General features: G+C 43.1%; 1 protein-coding gene and 1 pseudogene across 5 annotated transcripts in view; one reads left to right on the top strand and one right to left on the bottom strand.

Annotated features, from left to right (window-relative positions):
- OSBPL3 (oxysterol binding protein like 3) overlaps positions 1 to 17,974 on the bottom strand; it is a 118,878-nt gene that overhangs the window by 87,130 nt on the left and 13,774 nt on the right. The gene's annotated exons all lie outside the window — the stretch shown is intronic.
- On the top strand, positions 14,346 to 14,434 carry LOC120307382 (annotated as a pseudogene).

Raw genomic sequence — 17,974 nt, 5'->3', positions numbered from 1 at the left:
AGCCTGTGTGGCCCAGGCTGCCGAGGTGGCCACACTGCGTGTAGAGTGGGCCGTGACATGGGGTGGAATCGGCAAGGAATTGGACTGGTACGCCCCCGCGATGCAAGCTTTTATCCAACAACCGATCATGGCGGCCGAGACCTTCCGACCCCTGGAGGAAGGCAAGGAGACAAAGAGAGCCTCGGAGCTACGGAAGAGGGCCACCCTTTTAATGTAGTAACGGAGAGCCCGTCAGACGTCCAGAGAATGCCATCGCCATTCCAATCATGGAACGGATTGGAGCAGAAATCAGGAAGGACAATGTCCTGGGTCATATGAAAAAGAGAATTAACTTTGGGAATGAAGGTGGGGTCCAAGCGCAGAGTGACCCGATCCGAATGGAAGATACACAGATCTTCCCTGACCGAGAGAGCTGCCATCTCGGAGATGCGCCGGGCCGAAGTGATGGCCACCAAGAATGCGACCTTGAGAGATAAGGACCTCATCTTGCACGAACTGAGGGCTCAAAGGGAGCCCTGATAAGAGTCTGAAGGACCCGAGGAAATTCCCATGTGGGATACCTGTGGACCACAGGTGGCTTGGCATTTGTAGCTCCCTTGAGGAAGGAGTGTATCAAGGGGTGTTTCCCCAGAGAACCGTGTTGCAAGAGAGCAAGGTAGAGAGGGCCGCCACCTGCCTACGCAAAGTATTAGATGCCCCCCCTTATTCAGTCCCTGCAGTAAATAGTCTAGAATGTTTTGGATGGTGAGTCCCGATAAAGGTATTTAACAAGTGGAGCACCACCGGCAAAAGTTCTGCCATGTGGCCTCGTAGATGTGGTTTGTCGCCAGTTTACAGGATGCCTGAATTACATCAATGACCCCTGGCAAACAGGACTCCTGGATTAGGATCCTGCGTTCAAGTGCCAAACAGCTAACTGGAGCCATTGAGGGTCCAGGTGAGTCAGGTCCCCCTGGATCAGTGATACCCTGTCTGGAGAGATTTTCCAAGGGTGCAATTGGGAGAGACTGACGAGGCTGGCGAACCAAGTCTCCGCGGCCAGTAAGGGGCTACCAGGAAGACCTCTGCCCTCTCCTGTAGGAGCTTGCGGATGACCACTGGGAGGAGGGGGAGGGGGGAAGGCCGTTTGGCCATGAGGTCCGGAGGGCATCTACTCCCTCTGCCCCGAACTGGGAACCGCGAGAGGAACCGCGGGAGCTGCGCATTTGTCATGGAGGCAAACAGGTCTATGATGGGGAGACCGAATCTGTGAGTGATTTCCCTGACTAGCCTTGGGTGCAGACACCATTCCAAGTGGTCCACGGTTGACCTGCTCAGGAAGTCTGACCTCTTGTTTGCCTTCCCCGAGATGTGGTCCACCCTGAGCGAGGCGAGGCTGGTCTCTGCCCAGGAGCCCAACTGTTGGGCCTCGGTCAGGAATGCCCGGGACCGGATGCCCCCCTGCCTGTTCACATGGGCCTTTGCCGCCACATTGTCCGTAAGGACGAGTACATGCTGTTTCGCTATGCTGTGGCGAAGTGTCAGAGGGCAAGTTGATGCTGTGTCTCAGGTCCACCCGAGACCACCTCCCTTGGACCCACTGAGACTGAAAGTGTGCTCCCCAGCCGAACAGACTGGAGTCTGTTGTGACCGTGAGCCGCCTGGGTTCCTTGAAGCGTAAGATGTGTGGTGGAATCCTTACCTCTCGGGTGGAAGTGCTTGTTCCCTGCTTCTGATAGGGGAGCAGACACCACTGGATGGGCCGCAAGTGTAACCTGGCCCAGGGGACGATCAAGATGCATGATATCATCTTTCCCAGGAGCTTGGAGAGCCCGGACGGGGACAGAGTCTTCTCTCTGCAGACCCTGAGCACTAGGTCCCGTATACTGCTCCTGTGTTCCTGAGACAGATAAACCCGATACTCTACCATGTCTATGATGGCTCCTAGGTGGAGCAATCTGGTTGATGGGACTGTCTGGCTTTTCTTGAAATTGACTGAAAAGCCATGGCTCTACAAGACTCAGATCACCAGTCTCAGGTCTGTCAGAGCCCTCTGCGGGGAGGGCGACTGTATTAAGATGTCGTCCAGGTAGCATTGCACCCGAACCGGCATCAATCTCAGGTGTGCTGCCAGAACCACCAGGACCTTGAAGAAGACCCTTGGCGCTGAAGACAGGCCGAATGGCAGTGCCCTGTACTGGTAATGATGTCCCATGTAGCTGAACCTGAGAAACCGGCGATGGCCGGGGCTGATGGGAATGTGGAGGTATGCCTCTATGAATTCTAGAGTCAGGCTGTGGCGAATGGTGTCCAGGACCCAGGCGTCTGTGGTGGTGACCTCCCACTGAATGGCGAAGAGGGATAGCCTTCCCCCTATGGGAGGCACCGCTGGGGGGTCACTTCTTATGAAACAGCAACCCCCGCCTTAAAAGGGCCGTTTGGACTGGAATTGCTGCCTGGGCCATGTGGCTGGTTTGTCAGCCGGACGGTCCTGTCTGGGCGTGAAGGGCCGAGAAGGTTGCGTGGCTGCTGGGGTAGAGGCAGGCCAGAAGTCTGTCTGTGATTGTAACGGGTAGGACGCCTATCAGATTGCTTGGTGATATGAGCCAGGATCTTCTTTTTATCCTTGTTCTCTGACAGGAATGGGGCTAAGGCATCCCCGAATAATTTGCCGCCCTGGTAAGGGGCTGCTGCCAGGCACCACTTGAACTTGGTGTCTGCCTGGCAGTGTCTTAGCCATAGCATACGGCAGGCTGTCACGTTGGATGCCAAGGATCTGGAAGAAAACCGAGCCGTGTGCAAGGTCGCATCGGAAGCGTATTCCGTCGCGGCCACTAGCTTGCTCAGGTCCTGATGTGTGTGGACATTGTCCGCAGGGATCCTGGCCTGCAGTTGACGCAGCCAGATGAGGGCGGACCTGGTGAAGAAGGATGCTGAGGTGGACGCCCTGATGAACCACGCTGCCACCTGGTGTGACCTCCTAAAGGTCATTTCCGCTCTGCATTCCTCCGATTTTAGGGCCTCTGCCATATCCTCCGAAATAGCTGAGGGTGAGAACAGGTGAGCTAGGGGCTCATTCACCGTGGGTACATTCAACGCCTCATTAACTCTGAGGCCACACTAAACAACTTCCTATCATTACCACCTGGGAGGGGGAAGGTCCCCGGGGAAGCCCATTGTTTCTTAACTGCATTGAGGAACAGTGCTGGACATGGAATATGATGTTGGGTGACCACCGGCTCGATGAAGACGGGGTCCGCTTCTGGATCCATTGTCGAAGCTGCTGGGGCGGGCCGGCTGGGCCCCCCGTGTGGCACTGAACTAACCTTGCGAAGCAGAGGAAGAAAAAGAGATGGATTAAATAGCCCTCCGAACGGGGGGGGGGATTCGGAACTGGTTCCTCCTCCTTTGACCATGAAGCGTCAAGCGCCTGATCCTGCTCCGGGGTCACTGAGACCCCGCTTACAGAAGAATGGGAGGGAGAAGGAGGGTCCCTAGAGCAAGGATTCCTCTCTGGGCACCGATGGAGCCCTGACCATAAGGACCCGCTCCACTGCCTGAGCTACCAAGGTCTGGATCCTATCATCCAGGGATGAGAGGGTGAGTTCCTCCCCTCTAAGCCCTGCGGCCGTGGGTGTAAAGGTGACCTCTGGGGTCTGCAGGACTCGTGTGGCATGGGGGGACTTGAAGGCCTGGACCTCAGGTACCTCCCCGCTCTGGTCATAGGAAGAGGTGGGTTCCGCCGGAGCCCAGACCTCCTGTGGAGAAGCAGCAAGACCTAAGGGCAGATCAAAAAAGGTGGCCTCTGTCTGAGCAGCCTCAGCCCTGGCCTGTTTTTGAGCTTTTTCAAACTCTTTTTCCAATGCCTGGTGTCTCCTGGTGGCCTGTCTTTCAGCCAATTTGGAGGTTTTCTCCCCTGAAGTAGCCTTGGGCCTGACCTTGGCTGTGATCCCACCAGTGGCCTCTTGGGAGGGAAATCTGTGCCTTTTCCGGACTGAGGAGGAAGGAGAGGTGGCCCTGGACTGGGAAGCCGTGTTATCCTCCATGCTGATATGAAATCTTCAGGTGTGCGAGAGGGTGCACCTGGGAAAGGGATCAATTGGCTGATAAGGTTGTAGGGCAAAGGCTGGAATTAGATTGCCCTACCCCCCCCCCCGGCCATTGAACCAGTGGTATCTAAAAAAAAGGCCCCGGTTCTACCTGCAGTCGCTTTGCTTCCACTTGGAGTAGGCTGCGGCCTGCTAGTGGGGCTTGCTATGTTGCCAGGCCAACAAGATAAAAGGTGGCAACAGCACAGTGTCAGAGGCTAGGATTACTGTAGTGGTTAGCAAGCCCAAGGTGACCAGGGTTTGAGACACCAGGAGGCCCAATAATTAACTCTTGAACCTATGCCAAGGATAGCAGGATAAATTCCTATTGCCACGAGGGGAATTACCAAGGATGACCTGATAGAATTCCCCCCCCCCAGGTAACCTTGGCTGTTAAAAGTAGGGAAAGGCCCTTGTCAAGGGAGACCTCAATGAGGCCTTGTTCGGTCCTGTCTAGGCCGAAGCCTCCAAGATGGTAGCTGCAGACTGCAGGGCCCGTCCAGATCTAGGCCTTCGCTGAGGAAAAGCACCCCAAGGTTGAAAGGAAGGCCTTTGATAGGATTTAAGAACAGGAGAGGTAGGTGGGAAAGTCCTTTTCCACCCCCCACCTTCCCTTTGCCGTCAGCGAGGCTTTGGGAAGCCACGTGGTCGCCAAAATGGCGACCGCAACTCAGGTCGCTCACCCCCTCCGGCTCCGTGGCATGTAGAACTCACCCAGCCTGATGATCCTTCCTGGGGGGAGGGGAAACAGAGCTGAAGAAAGGTCCTTCTAAGCTGGTCTTTGGTGTTCCGACGAGCCCGCCGCCACCGGAACTGCCGAGAGACGCCGCGTGGCCATCCGAGGCCCCTGCAGCCTCTCCCCACCAACCAGCGCTGCAAGTAAATCCGAGGTCCCTGTGGCCTTCACCAGGTGGGGCGGGCTCTTTAAGCTCGTCGCCCCCCCGATGCTGGGAGAGTTGGAGGGGGGATAGGGAGGAAGGAGAAACCAAAAGAAAAAGGAAAAACGCGGAAAGCCTCCCTTTCCTAAGCAAGGCGGGGAGGATTTAGAGGCCAAATGGAGTCCTCCGTTTGGAAAGCTGAGTCCCAGTGGGAATCAGTGGAATTTGGTCTTCTAGAGGAGCGTTGGTCCCAACGCTGCTCAGAGGACTCAGAAGGAAGGAAAGTTCTTAGTCTAAAATGGGTATCTACCTGTCTGTGAGCCAAACCTGCACGTCTGTTCAGAGCAAGATCAAGTCGAAAACTGGGGCAATCAGGCCCAGGACAGGTGTGGCAAGTTTGGCTGACTTGATCTGATTGGGCAGGAGGATTAAGTTAACCCATTAGTAGATTATCCATCTCAGTGCTGGAGAATTATATCTTCAGATATCATACCATCCTTTTCTTGAGCATGTTATCCCCTCACCTGTTATCATGTGTAGCAGATGGCAGATAGCGATGCTTTTTGGGAAATGGGACATTATGTTCATCAAGCAGGAGCAGGCAATTTGGTTCTGCATTGCAACTTTCCTAGTTCCCAGTCAATTTATCTGGGATTTTTTTGGACTTGAAAAGGAAATCAAGTCATAGATGATATTGCATCTAATGAGGAGCATACATCTGTGGATAAAACCCTCCTCTGTAGATACAGTTGTGGGGTTCTAGGCGTTCCTCTTCACACACTTTTAAATCCCACAGTGGGATAAAACTGTTCTATAAAATGGCTTATGTTGTACAATTGTTTTCAAGCAGAAAAAAAACAAGAGATTGCAGTTACATTATGAATACTTCCTACAAACCTCTGTATGAAATAGTTCATCCACCAGAAATGTTATATAAATTAAATTATATCTGGCTCCAGACTGGCAGCATACACATTTTCAACCATCTGGTTGAAGTGCAGCAAACATGAAGGGAAGAAAATGTGCAGCTTTATTATCTAATCTAGTTTGCCATAAGTATAATAAACAGCACTCTGCTTTATCAATCTATTTATATATCAGATGAGTGATGTGGAAAAATAAAACCTGAATCCAACTTCATGTCCTCTTAACAATGAGGAATTGTTTCGATTGTTATGCTATCTTTTGTGAAGATAACTTACTGAGAATGAAGTAGACATATGTAGTCTATGAAAAAGATTATACATCCTTCATTATCTTTAGGATTGATATGCAATGGCATTGTGTCTTACAGGAAAGAATACATTGATGACAAAACCTAGAATCTTTAATTTACTTAAAGTATTTTTATTTAAGGAATCCATATTGCATCTAATCCAACTAATCTGCATCAATATTTTCAGCCTTCTATTCTGTGATTTTTATGAGCTTTGGTATCACCCCCTCTGGGACAGAGGGATTCTTTTTTGTATAGTACACAATATTCTACAATGGAACTTGTAGCACTTGGAATACTGCATCCAGTTTTGGTCACCGCAATGCAAAAAAGATGTTGAGACTCTAGAAAGAGTACAGAGAAGAGCAACAAAGATGATTAGAGGACTGGAGGCTAAAACATATAAGGAACGGTTGCTAGAATTGGGTATGTCTAGTTTAACGAAGAGAAGGACAAGGGGGGACATGATAGCAGTATTCCAATATCTCAGGGGCTGCCATAAAGAAGAGGGAATTAAGCTATTTTCCAAAGCACTTGAAGGCAGGACAAGAAGCAACGGGTGGAAACTAATCAAGGAGAGAAGCAACCTAGAACTAAGGAGAAACTTCCTGACAGTGAGAACAATTAATCAGTGGAACAGCCTGCCTCCAGAAGCAGTAAATGCTGCAACACTGGAAGTTTTTAAGAAGAGACTGGACAGCCATCTGTCCGAAATGGTGTAGGGTTTCCTGCCTGAGCAGGGGGTTGGACTAGATGACCTCCAAGGTCCCTTCCAACTTTATTACTATTATTATTATAATCACAAAAACAATATGTAATTATATATTGTGAAATATTTATTTCTAATTACAAATAAATGAAATTTCGTCTGCAAGCATGTGCAAGTGTTCTTTCATAGAAATTATCATCGTAATCCTTTTGTCTGGTTCAATGTCATGTTCCTCAAAGAAAGCAGATAAGGTAGGCAACATATAAATTTTATTTTCATCCAATTTTTTTTTGCCGAAGCTGAAGTTTCATTTGGAATGATCAGATCTATTCAGACAAATCGAAGCACGTTGCATTTGGTCCTTGCAGTAATAAATTTAACTCATTCAAGATGGCAAAGATGTCAACCAAGTAAGCTATTTTCTGCAGTTCACTTTTATTGCTGAAAAGTGCTTCGAACTGTGGTCTTGCTTTTTGATTAAAAAACGTTTTGAATTCATCACAAAGCTCACAAACACGTTTTAAAACTTTTCCTCTCAACAACCATCTCACTTCAGTGTGAAATAGCAGAACATTGTTTGGTGCATCCAACTCGTTGCACAGTTGCGAAAACAGTCGACTGTTTAAACTGCTCGCCTTTACAAAATTGACAGAACTTATGACGTTTTTCATTACTTCCGTTGCAGCATCCCTCACGGTCACAGGATCAAAAGTCAGATCCTTGGAAAATGAGGCTTTTTTTTAATGGCAATTGCTGTGTCGTTTTAATGGCAATTGCTGTGTGGTCATGGGATCATTTTTTTTTTTTTTTTTTGCAAAATTTTGACAAAGCAAAGTCAATGGGGAAGCCAGGTTACTGAGGCAATGAAAGGTCATTAAAATGGGGCCAAACTCACTTCGCAAATGTCTCACTTAACAATGGAAATTCAGGGCTCCCTTGTGGTCGTAAGTCGAGGACTACCTGTATTTCCCTGCGGGCAGGGGCAGGAGGAGGGGCAGGGTTTGATCACTCTCATTAACTTCAAGGAATGCTGTCCAACCTTAGGGAAACTTTTGAATGAGATGAAGGGCATGACACCTTGCAAATCTGGGGGAAATTTGTTTTTGTTAATTTTAATAGATCATCTGAAGAATCAAATTGGTGTATTTGCATTCAAGTGATGTTGCTTTCCAGGGGCAGCTTGTCTTGCTAATTTAAAGTGGTGACTTGGATATTTTATTTTTGAACATTTGCATGTATCTTTCTCAGCTTCCTTGCTTTTTTCTGAAACCAGGCAAGAAACAAAACTATTAAATTTCTCTTTTTCTCTGCTTGTTGATTCAACTTTCAGGCAAAATGAAAGGGGATAAGAAGAAGATAGATAGATAAGATGGGGTGGAAGGAAAGCAGTCAGCCCTGATAATGCATGGGGGGGTGGGGGGGTCTACAACTTTAAGCAAAGTAAGCTAAAGCACAGTTCCTGGATTTCTTCCTCCTTCCTTATAATTACTTCTCTAAATTTTGTAGAGCAACATTTCATTCAAAAATTGCAACAAAATTGCATCAGAAAAAAATACAAATAAAAATGTTTATATTAGGAAAAGAGGAATACAGAAAATAAATGTGCTTTTTCATGTGTATTTGATTAAGATCCATTATGAAAAATTCAGAGAATCAAAAGAAAATTCAGTGTACATGGTATAACATGGCCTGGTTGTAATTGCTTAATACAGCTGTGCAGGTATTTGAAGAATCCATTTTAAGGTAGAATGGCTACACTGCTTCATTCACCAGCAGAAATTTCTGTGTACATAACAGCACAGGTACAACATAGCTGTTAGTAAGATAGAATGGCTGGGAGGTTAGCCCCAATTCAACACTTTATAACAGCTGTTCTCAACCTGTGGGTCGCGACCCTTTTGGGGGTTGAACAACCCTTTCACAGGGGTTGCCTAAGACCATCAGAAAACACATATTTCCGATGGTCTTAGGAACCGAGACACCGCTCCTCTATCCGTCTCCAGGCAGCGGGTCAATCCATGCTGATGCTGAGGCCGAGGTCCGGTGGGGTCGGGCGGAGAGGCCGGGTGCTGGCAGAGGAGGAGGGGTGGGCCACGTGGAGCGAGGCGCAGGGCTGCGAGGAGGCGGGCGCTGCAGCTCCTGCTGCTGCTGAGGCGGCCGATCACGACGCAGAAGTGCCATGGCATGGAGCAGTGCGGCCGAGGGGGGGGTGGGCAGGCAGGCCGAGGGGGAGGCACGGCCCTTCGCATGATAAAATTGCAGGCGGCAGTGCCTTGCCGGCTCTGCTTCGGCCAGTGCAGGGGGCAGCGCCACGCATGCATGGCGCTCCCGGGCCAAGGCGGTTGCTGTGCGACGGCCCGCATGCGCCCTCAACCTGCCCGGCGTGCGCTCTAGCCGCAGGAGAGGAGATGGAGCGCATGCGCCAGAGAGAGAAAAAGAAAGAGAGAGAGAGAGAATGCCTAGTATTTTTTTTTTTGAAAAATGATAACTGAAGATGAGAAGCGAAATGTCTTCAAGGAAAAAACAAAGTCTAGTTACCTTTTGAAAAAGCACCTTTGGGACAACATTTTATAATGTTTCATGAAAACCACTGCAAGTCTTTGGGGCAGAGTGCATACAAAATGCATTTATCACTTATCCCAGTGGTGGCGAACCTATGGCATGTGTGCCAGAGGCGGCACTCAGAGGCCTCTCTGAGTGCACACATGCCATACCCCGAGATGGCAACCGTCCCTCTTCAACCAGCCGCCCGCTAACTTGCTGAGGTCCCACATGGCTGGATGCATCCCAGTACCCATGCACTCGCTGGCCTCTGTGTGCAGGGGCCCATAGTGTCGGGCAGCAGCTGCCCCAGCCTCACCTTGCCCTGTGACAATGACACCTCTGCCCTGCCTCACCTTGCCTAGCCTCACTCTGCAGGATGAGCCTCATACCCACTGCCCCACCTGCCAGAGACCCTATGGATCTCCCCCAACCCTGCCCGGCCCCCACAGGCATCCCTCCCCACGAGCAACATTGACGTGATCACACCCACCTTGGCCATACCCATCCAGTCTGCCATGACCACTACAGCCACGCCCACCTAGTGGGCCATGCCCACCTGGCACCCGGCGATAAATAAGTGGGTTTTGGGTTGCAGTTTGGGCACTCGGTCTCTAAAAGGTTCGCCATCACTGACTTATCCTGTTGCCTCCATTGTAAAAGGACTTTTATGAAAGGCTCTAATTAACTGATGCCTCTTCAGCCCATTCCAGAAAAAATATCCTGCCATGCATTCTTAATTCTGGATTACCTCACTGTTAAAAGCATTAAAAGATTATTAATATTTCACAAGAGTGTTTTTAAAGTAGCTTATCTCCACTTCAGTTGTGATATATGAAGATATATAATGACTAACATTTGAAATCCCTACTTGTAAGTACGGGCATGCAAACAATTTGCCCAACTCAGCTTATTGCTTCCTTCAAGCACCATCCTTCATTTCACACTATCACACTTGCCAATCTGCCAGCTTTCATAACACCGTTGCTAATGATCGTAAGCGAATAAATAGGAATGACTATCTTCAGTCCAGCAGTCAAAATGGGCCCAAGTAGGAGCAAGATGACCGAACAGAAGCTAACTTTTATATAAGATATAATCCTGAACCCCGAAGCAAAATCTGTTAGAGTGGAAAAGAAGATTAATGGGATTTTAAACGGAGAACTCTTCCTTTGAATTTTCAAGAGTTGTAATTACATCTCATAAATACAGCAGTTATATAAGATCATAATTTTTGTGTGTCACTGAAGGCTGTACATTATTTGTTTCAGGTATAGCAGTGCTGTATTCTGCTGTTTCCAATTTTCAGGGGAAGGGATATAGATTTATTTTGATTTAAACTCTTTCTCCATTGAAGATACATGGATTTTTTTTAAAGATTATCTTCCTATAGAAAGTCAAGGCAACCCCATAGATAGCTCTGTAGAGTTAGCTTAACCCAGGCCACTGGGTTATAAAAGCACCTGTCTGAAAGCATCTCCTCTGTGTCCTTTGGCATTTGCAATGTTGCATTATTGTGCTGAATTATTTTTGGTTCAACTGTGGCCTCTGAACCAGCGTAAAATTAACATTTTGTTTCTTGAAATGGTTGCAGCTCCATTTCTCCATAGAAGGCAATTCCTGTCTGAGCTTTATCCCTTTTAACACTTCTAAAAAAAGCCAGTCTGGTGTAGAGGTTAAAATTCTAGCCCAGAAACCAGAAGACTGTGAGTTCTAGTCCTACTTTAGCATGAAAGTCAGATGGGTGATTTTGAGCCAGTCACTCACTCTCAGTCCAACCCACCTCACAGGTTTATTTTTGTGGGGGGGGACAAGGAGGGGGAGGAGGAAGGAGTTATCACCTTGAGTTACTTATAAGGCAATAAAGGCAGGATAAAAATGAAATAAAAAAGGAAAAACCAGATTTATTGTTTTGTTGATCCTTCGCAACAGCTCAGATAAAACAAGAATTCTGTTCATTTCTTCTGGCTTCTTCAGCAGTGGAATAGCTGCATAAACTATTCCTCTTCTCTCTGTGTCTTTTTCTTTTCTATAAAGTAAGGAAGAGGTTTTCTGCTGCAGAAATCTGGATTACCAAGAAAAAAGATGTCATTTGAATAAGGAGCACCTATATCTAAGAAATGGATATGGCTTTTCTTATGTTGATTTAAAGTTTCTAAATTACTGTTGTTGCTTTTGAGTCAGTCGTAACTCCTGGAGACTGCCTGAACTAGTCAATGCTACTTTCAAGGCAAGATTTTTGAAAGTGATTTGCTATTGGCTTCTTCTTCTTCCCAGAGACTAGCCTAAGGGAGGAATAATCTCCCAACTTCTAAAGTAGTGCCTTTAATCTTTACATCAAACTTACCACAGAATCTTCTGTTGCAATCTTAAAGAAAAAAGATGTCTGATTATTTGAAAAGTTTTGCATCATGTTCCTTCAGAAAAGTGAAACATAAGATTCCATACATGAAAACAATATTGTGTGCTTGTGCAGATTAATAATAGCAATCACTTATCACAAAAGGTCAAATATACTGGGACTGAAACTCTCAAAATTCTTAATAAACAAGGTTATTCAAATGGAGAGAAATTCTAGCAAACACAGCCCCAAAACAACTGGAGGGGCCAAACTGGAGAAGCTGGGGAAAAGTGCAAAGAGGAGATGCTAACAGATTTTAACCATGCCTCGAGAGATAACTTTCATCAGTCCTATTTCTAAGTAAAATAAGAAACATGGGTTTAAAACACTTGGGAAAGTATACTAATTTATGTCCAGCTGTGATGTCACAAACCACAGCAATACCACAGTTAATATGTACTATTAAGCTTTTCTGTAAAACAATCCAGCTACTATGTAGAATCACAGAGGCTACTGATATTACAGGTAAATAGCAGGGCTTTACTTCAAACTGTAACATGAGATTAGGAGAGACTTGTGTTGAAAGAAACCAAGATTTAAAATTTTTTTTAAAAAAATACTACTAGTCTTTTTATTTTTTATGCTGTTATGTTTATCTTTTTAGTGTTTTCTTCCTGAAAAGAAGTCCAGAATGCTGACTTTAAAAACAATAGGATATATATGGTGTATATGTATTAATTTATTTTAAATGAAACTTGCTTGGAATTTATTTTGCCTTCATTTCCAATTTCTAGAAATAAAATTTCTAGCACTTCAGACAATGAACTTAAACGCAAACAGAATTACAACTATGAGTGGTGAAGCAGACTAGTTTACCCCCTGCTATAGGTATGTAAAATAGTTGCATTTTTAGAGTTTTTTTGCACAAAGTTCAATTAAGCCAGAATATGAATCAAGTATTCCTAGAACCAAAACAGCCTACACACATCACCTAAGATATGATAGATGGATTTTTGCTGTAAAGTCAGTCAGTGACAGTTACAAGCTTTGGAAATTAACATAAACTATGTTATTCGTATAAGCCAGCAATCCCCAACTTTTTGGGCACCAGGGACTGGTTCTGTGGAGAAAGGTTTTTCCATGGACCAGAGCGGGTGTAGTTTTGTGTGCTGCCTGCATCCCAAAGAAGGGCTTCATTTGTTTGGGTAGACTGGTTTCTGGCATGCTGAAGCACACTGTCGCTCCACGGACTGGGGTTTGCCCCAGATCAACAAAGAAAATTTTAATCTCTTTTTTTGAATATTACTGCATCTTGTTTTCAGAACAGTAATAACAGTAACAATCATTATCATCACTAGGGACAGATCCGAACTGCAAAAATCCAGATAGCCATTATAGCCATTATATATCCAGAGAGATGCATAATATTCTGTGCATAATAGAACACAATACAGTTATTCTAATAGTTCTCTCAATTTTATCAGCCCATATATAATAGCTATTACTCTAAATAGCAAAAGTGGTCAAGTTAAAATAAACATTTCTAAAATAATTCATACTTTTGAAAATACTTGTACTGGCCATTAAGACATTTGGAATTGTCCTAAATGGTTATCTATCTATCTATCTATCTATCACTGAGTCATTCATTCTATCTTTCTATCTCATAGCTAGCTAGCTATCATCTATCTTTTTAATTTCTATTGCTGCTCAGTTTTATATGACTCTGGGTGCCTGTTTTGAGAAGAACAAAACAATGTTTTAAGCCAGTGGTTCTCAACCTGTGGGTCGGGATCCCATTTGGGGTTGAACGACCATTTCACGGGGGTCGCCAAACAACGCAGTGCGCCATTTTTTCCCCTTTTCCTTAACTGTGCTACTCCCTTTCATTCTATTGGCTTTTGAAAGCCAATAGAACAGACTCTCTTGAATAGAGTCTAATTCTATTGGCTTTTAAAAGCCAATAGGAATTGTCCAGGCTGTCTCTGCCCTGCTGAGCCCACCAAAAGTCCCATTCTGCAAATGGTGCTGCACCAGTTGAGTAGTCCTCGACTTACGACCGGTTGAGTAGTCCTCGACTTACGACCGGTTGGGGGTTGCGGCATTAAAAAGGTTGAGAACCACTGTTTTAAGCAGATAGGCAGAATCATCATCAAACGTAGTTTAATGCAGTTTAGATTTAGAGTTCACTGGAAATCAGAATAACATGGCAGTGAAACATAACAGCATGCATTTTTTCTAACAGGATGTATAAAAGGGAATATGTAAGGTTTGCACAGTTACAGAATTCTATGACTAAATGTCAATCTTCCAAACCATTATTAAAATCCCAAAATCATCCTTTTATTTTCTCTATTACATTTTGTCTGAAAGAAAAGCAACAGAAAATAAACTTTATCCAGCTGTACATCCGAGCACAGGCTGAAATTTTATGGACACATTTATTTAAATAGGCCCCACTTTTAAGTCAAGAGTGGGCAACAAGTCATTCTCCAGATGCTTGACTGGGACTCTCATTACTATTCACCACTGATGGGTGGGTTAGGATCAAAAGGAGTGATGTTCAGCAGTATTTTAAGAAACAGCTATTGTTGTGCTCGCTTCGGCAGCACATATACTAAAATTGGAACGATACAGAGAAGATTAGCATGGGAAGATCTTGGAGAGTTAATGAAAATTTGTTTAGACAAGAAAAGAATGTTCAAAAACTAAAGGAGTGTTTAAAGGACTATTTTGCTTTGAATATGTATAAGGGGACTTCAATGTCAATGGTATGGGATGCAGGTAAAGCATTTATGCGCGGTGTTTTGATAAAAATGAATAATTTTTATAAGCGAAATCAGATTCAGAAACGTAGAGAACTTGAAGATGAAATTAAATTAAAAGAAAGGGCTTTGATTTTAAATCCTTCTGATGAGAGTATTAAAGAATCTGTAAAGTTATTAAGGTCACAATTTAATATGTTGATAGCAGATCAAGCTGCAACCAACTTATTATTTATGAAACAAAATACATTTTGTAATGCCAATAAGCCTGGGAGATGGTTGGCTTATCAATTAAGAAAGAAACAGAGACAAAGAATAATAGAGAAAATAAACTATAAGGGTAAATTAGTTTCTCAGAAGGAATTGATTAAAAAATCTTTTTTGGATTATTATCAAAATCTATATAAATCTACTAATATACAAATGCTAGATATAAATAAATATTTAGCTGAGGCAAGTTTTCCTAAACTGACTGAGGATCAGAAATATGAAATTAATGGTTTAATTACTAAGGAGGAAATTACCTCAGCAATTCAACAATTGAAATTAGGGAAAGCACCGGGTACGGATGGGTTAACAGCTGTTTATTACAAAGTTCTAATAGAGGAGATGATCCAACCATTACATGATCTTTTTAATGGTATTTTACAGGGTTTAGAGATTCCTCCTTCATGGCGTAGTGCTTTTATATCATTGATTCCAAAGGAGGATCAAGATCTTACCCTACCAAAAAATTACAGGCCTATATCTCTTTTAAATGTGGATTATAAGATATTTGTAAAAATTTTGGTAAATAGGCTTATGAGGGTGGTGCATCATCTTGTGCATAAAGATCAATCAGGATTTATAACAGGAAGGTATATGAAAAATAATGTCAGACAAATTATTAATTTACTAGAATATTTAGACAAGAACAACCAAGTTCCTGCAGGGCTCATATTTTTAGATGCTGAAAAAGCATTTGATCAATTGAATTGGCATTTTATGTTAAGAGTAATGGAAGAAATGAATTTTGGTGAAAAGATATTACAAGCCCTTACGGTAATATATCAAAAACAAACGGCACAACTTATTGTTAATGGAGGTTTGTCGGAGGTTTTTACAATAGAGAAAGGTACTAGACAGGGGTGTCCTTTATCGCCATTGTTGTTTGTTTTAACATTGGAAATATTATTGATCAAAATTCGAGAGTCTCAGGAAATTAAAGGAATATATGTTAATAAAAAAGAATATAAGTTGAGAGCTTTTGCGGATGACTTGGTTGTTACTTTGTCGCAACCTGATTATTCTGTAGTAAACTTATTACAGTTGATTCATCATTATGGTTTGGTCTCGGGTTTTAAGATTAACGTAAATAAGACTAAAATTTTACCTAAAAATATGTCGAGTCAGGAGAAGCAGATTTTGGTCAACTTGACGGGTTTTGAGATTGTTAATAAGGTAAAATATTTGGGGGTGATGCTGTCTGTTTCTAATGCAAAATTATTTAAAAATAATTATGAAAGGTTGTGGGTCAGGGTACAGAAGGACTTGAAGAATTGGGAAAAGTTGCAATTATCCCTCATGGGAAGAATTGCAGTGATAAAAATGAATATTCTACCCAAGTTTCTTTTTTTGTTTCAAATGTTACCAATTTTGAAAAATGAGATTAATTTAAATGAGTGGCAGAAGGGTCTCAACAAATTTATTTGGGCAGGGAAAAAACCAAGGGTTAAGTTTAAAATTATGCAAGACTTCCGTGAGAGGGGTGGACTTAAGGTACCAAATTTGAAATTATATTATGATGCGGTGGTTTTAACATTAATTAGTGATTGGGTAAATTTGACAAATTCTGAGATACTTTACTTAGAGGGATGGGATTTACTTTATGGGTGGCATGCCTATTTAATATTTAATAAAAAATAGATTGGGCTTTTAAATCTCATATTTTAAGAATTTCTTTACTTAGGATTTGGAGAAAATATTATAAAAGTGATTTTAAAGTACCATTATGGGCTATACCTTGGCATGCGATAGAAGGAATAAAAAGAGGGGTTAAAATGGATATGGTGTCTTATAGACAGTTACTTAAATGGGATGGACAAAACTGGCAATTAAAATCACGGGAAGAGTTAGCACAAGAAAATTTTACTTATTCTTGGTTCCAATATAGGCAATTATTAGATAGATGGAAGATGGATTGTAAGGTGGGTTTTCTTAGAGAAGATGAAAACCTTATTAAGCAACTGAAGGATCAAAGACAAACCCACATTAAGAGAATTTATGGGGTTTTAGTTGAATTGGACTCAGAAACGGAACTAATTAAAGATTGTATGATTAGATGGGCGCAGAATTTTGGTGAGCCAGTTTCATTGGACACCTGGGAAACTATTTGGGTGAGAAATGTCAAATTTACTCAAGCACAGAACTTAAGGGAGAATTTTTATAAAATGTTTTATAGATGGCACCTTGATCCACAAAAAATGTCTTATATGTATCCTGACGTGCAACCCAAATGTTGGAGATGTGGTTATAAGGAGGCTTCTTATTATCATATTTGGTGGTCATGCAGAGAGATAAAAGCATTTTGGATTAAAATATGGTGGAATATCCAGAGAATTTTTAGAAGGAGGGTAAAATTTACTCCGCAATTATTTTTGTTAGGTATTGTTACAGATTGTGATACAAAGGAGGTTGTATTGATGTTAAACTTGATCACAGCCGCTAGGCTGTTAGTAGGACAATACTGGAAGAAGGAATCTTTGCCTACATTGCAGGAATGGTTTCTTAAAGTAGCTTATCTGGCAGAAATGGCAAAGATTTCGGCTTTCTTAAAGCAACAAACGCAAGAGAAGTTTTTTGCTGTTTGGGATAAATGGATAAAATTTATACAATTTAGATTGGGTATACAAAAATATTATATAGTTTTTTCATAAGTTTTATTTTCATATATATTATAGATAATTTTTTATATATATAAATATAAAGTTTTTAATTTAATTTTTATTTTTATTTTTTAAGCCTATATTCTGCTCTGGGAAGCTCAGGGGGGGGGAAGGGAGGTTTTTTTTTTTTTTTTTGGGAGGGCTGGGGGATGGGGTTTTTTTTTTTTTTATTTAATATATGTATTGTTTAGTTTTATTTTTCTGTATATGTTGCCTCTTGTTTTGTATTATTTTTCCTTTTTTGTAAAATTTATAAAACTTTCAATAAAAAAAAAAAAAGAAAAAAAAGAAACAGCTATTGTCTAATCCTTTGAATATAAACACATAAAGGAGTGCACTGTACATGTCATAATATCAGTATCTTGTAACCAGAGCATAGGCAGACAATCTGCAGCACCTAAATCCCTTTTATACGATCCTTTTTAATCATACAGTTGCAGAGAATTGAGGTTGTGGGATCCTTCTATTTTATTTATTGAAAACACAGTAAACACTTGTGCAGGTTCTTCATAATGACCATGAAAGGTGTCTTC

This window comes from Crotalus tigris, unplaced genomic scaffold (genome assembly GCF_016545835.1).
Source record: "Crotalus tigris isolate CLP2741 ecotype Arizona unplaced genomic scaffold, ASM1654583v1 scf7180000017774.6281472, whole genome shotgun sequence".
Taxonomy (NCBI): Eukaryota; Metazoa; Chordata; class Lepidosauria; order Squamata; family Viperidae; genus Crotalus; species Crotalus tigris.
Note: the sequence above shows the minus strand (reverse complement) of the source record. Positions and strands in the feature narration are given on the sequence as shown.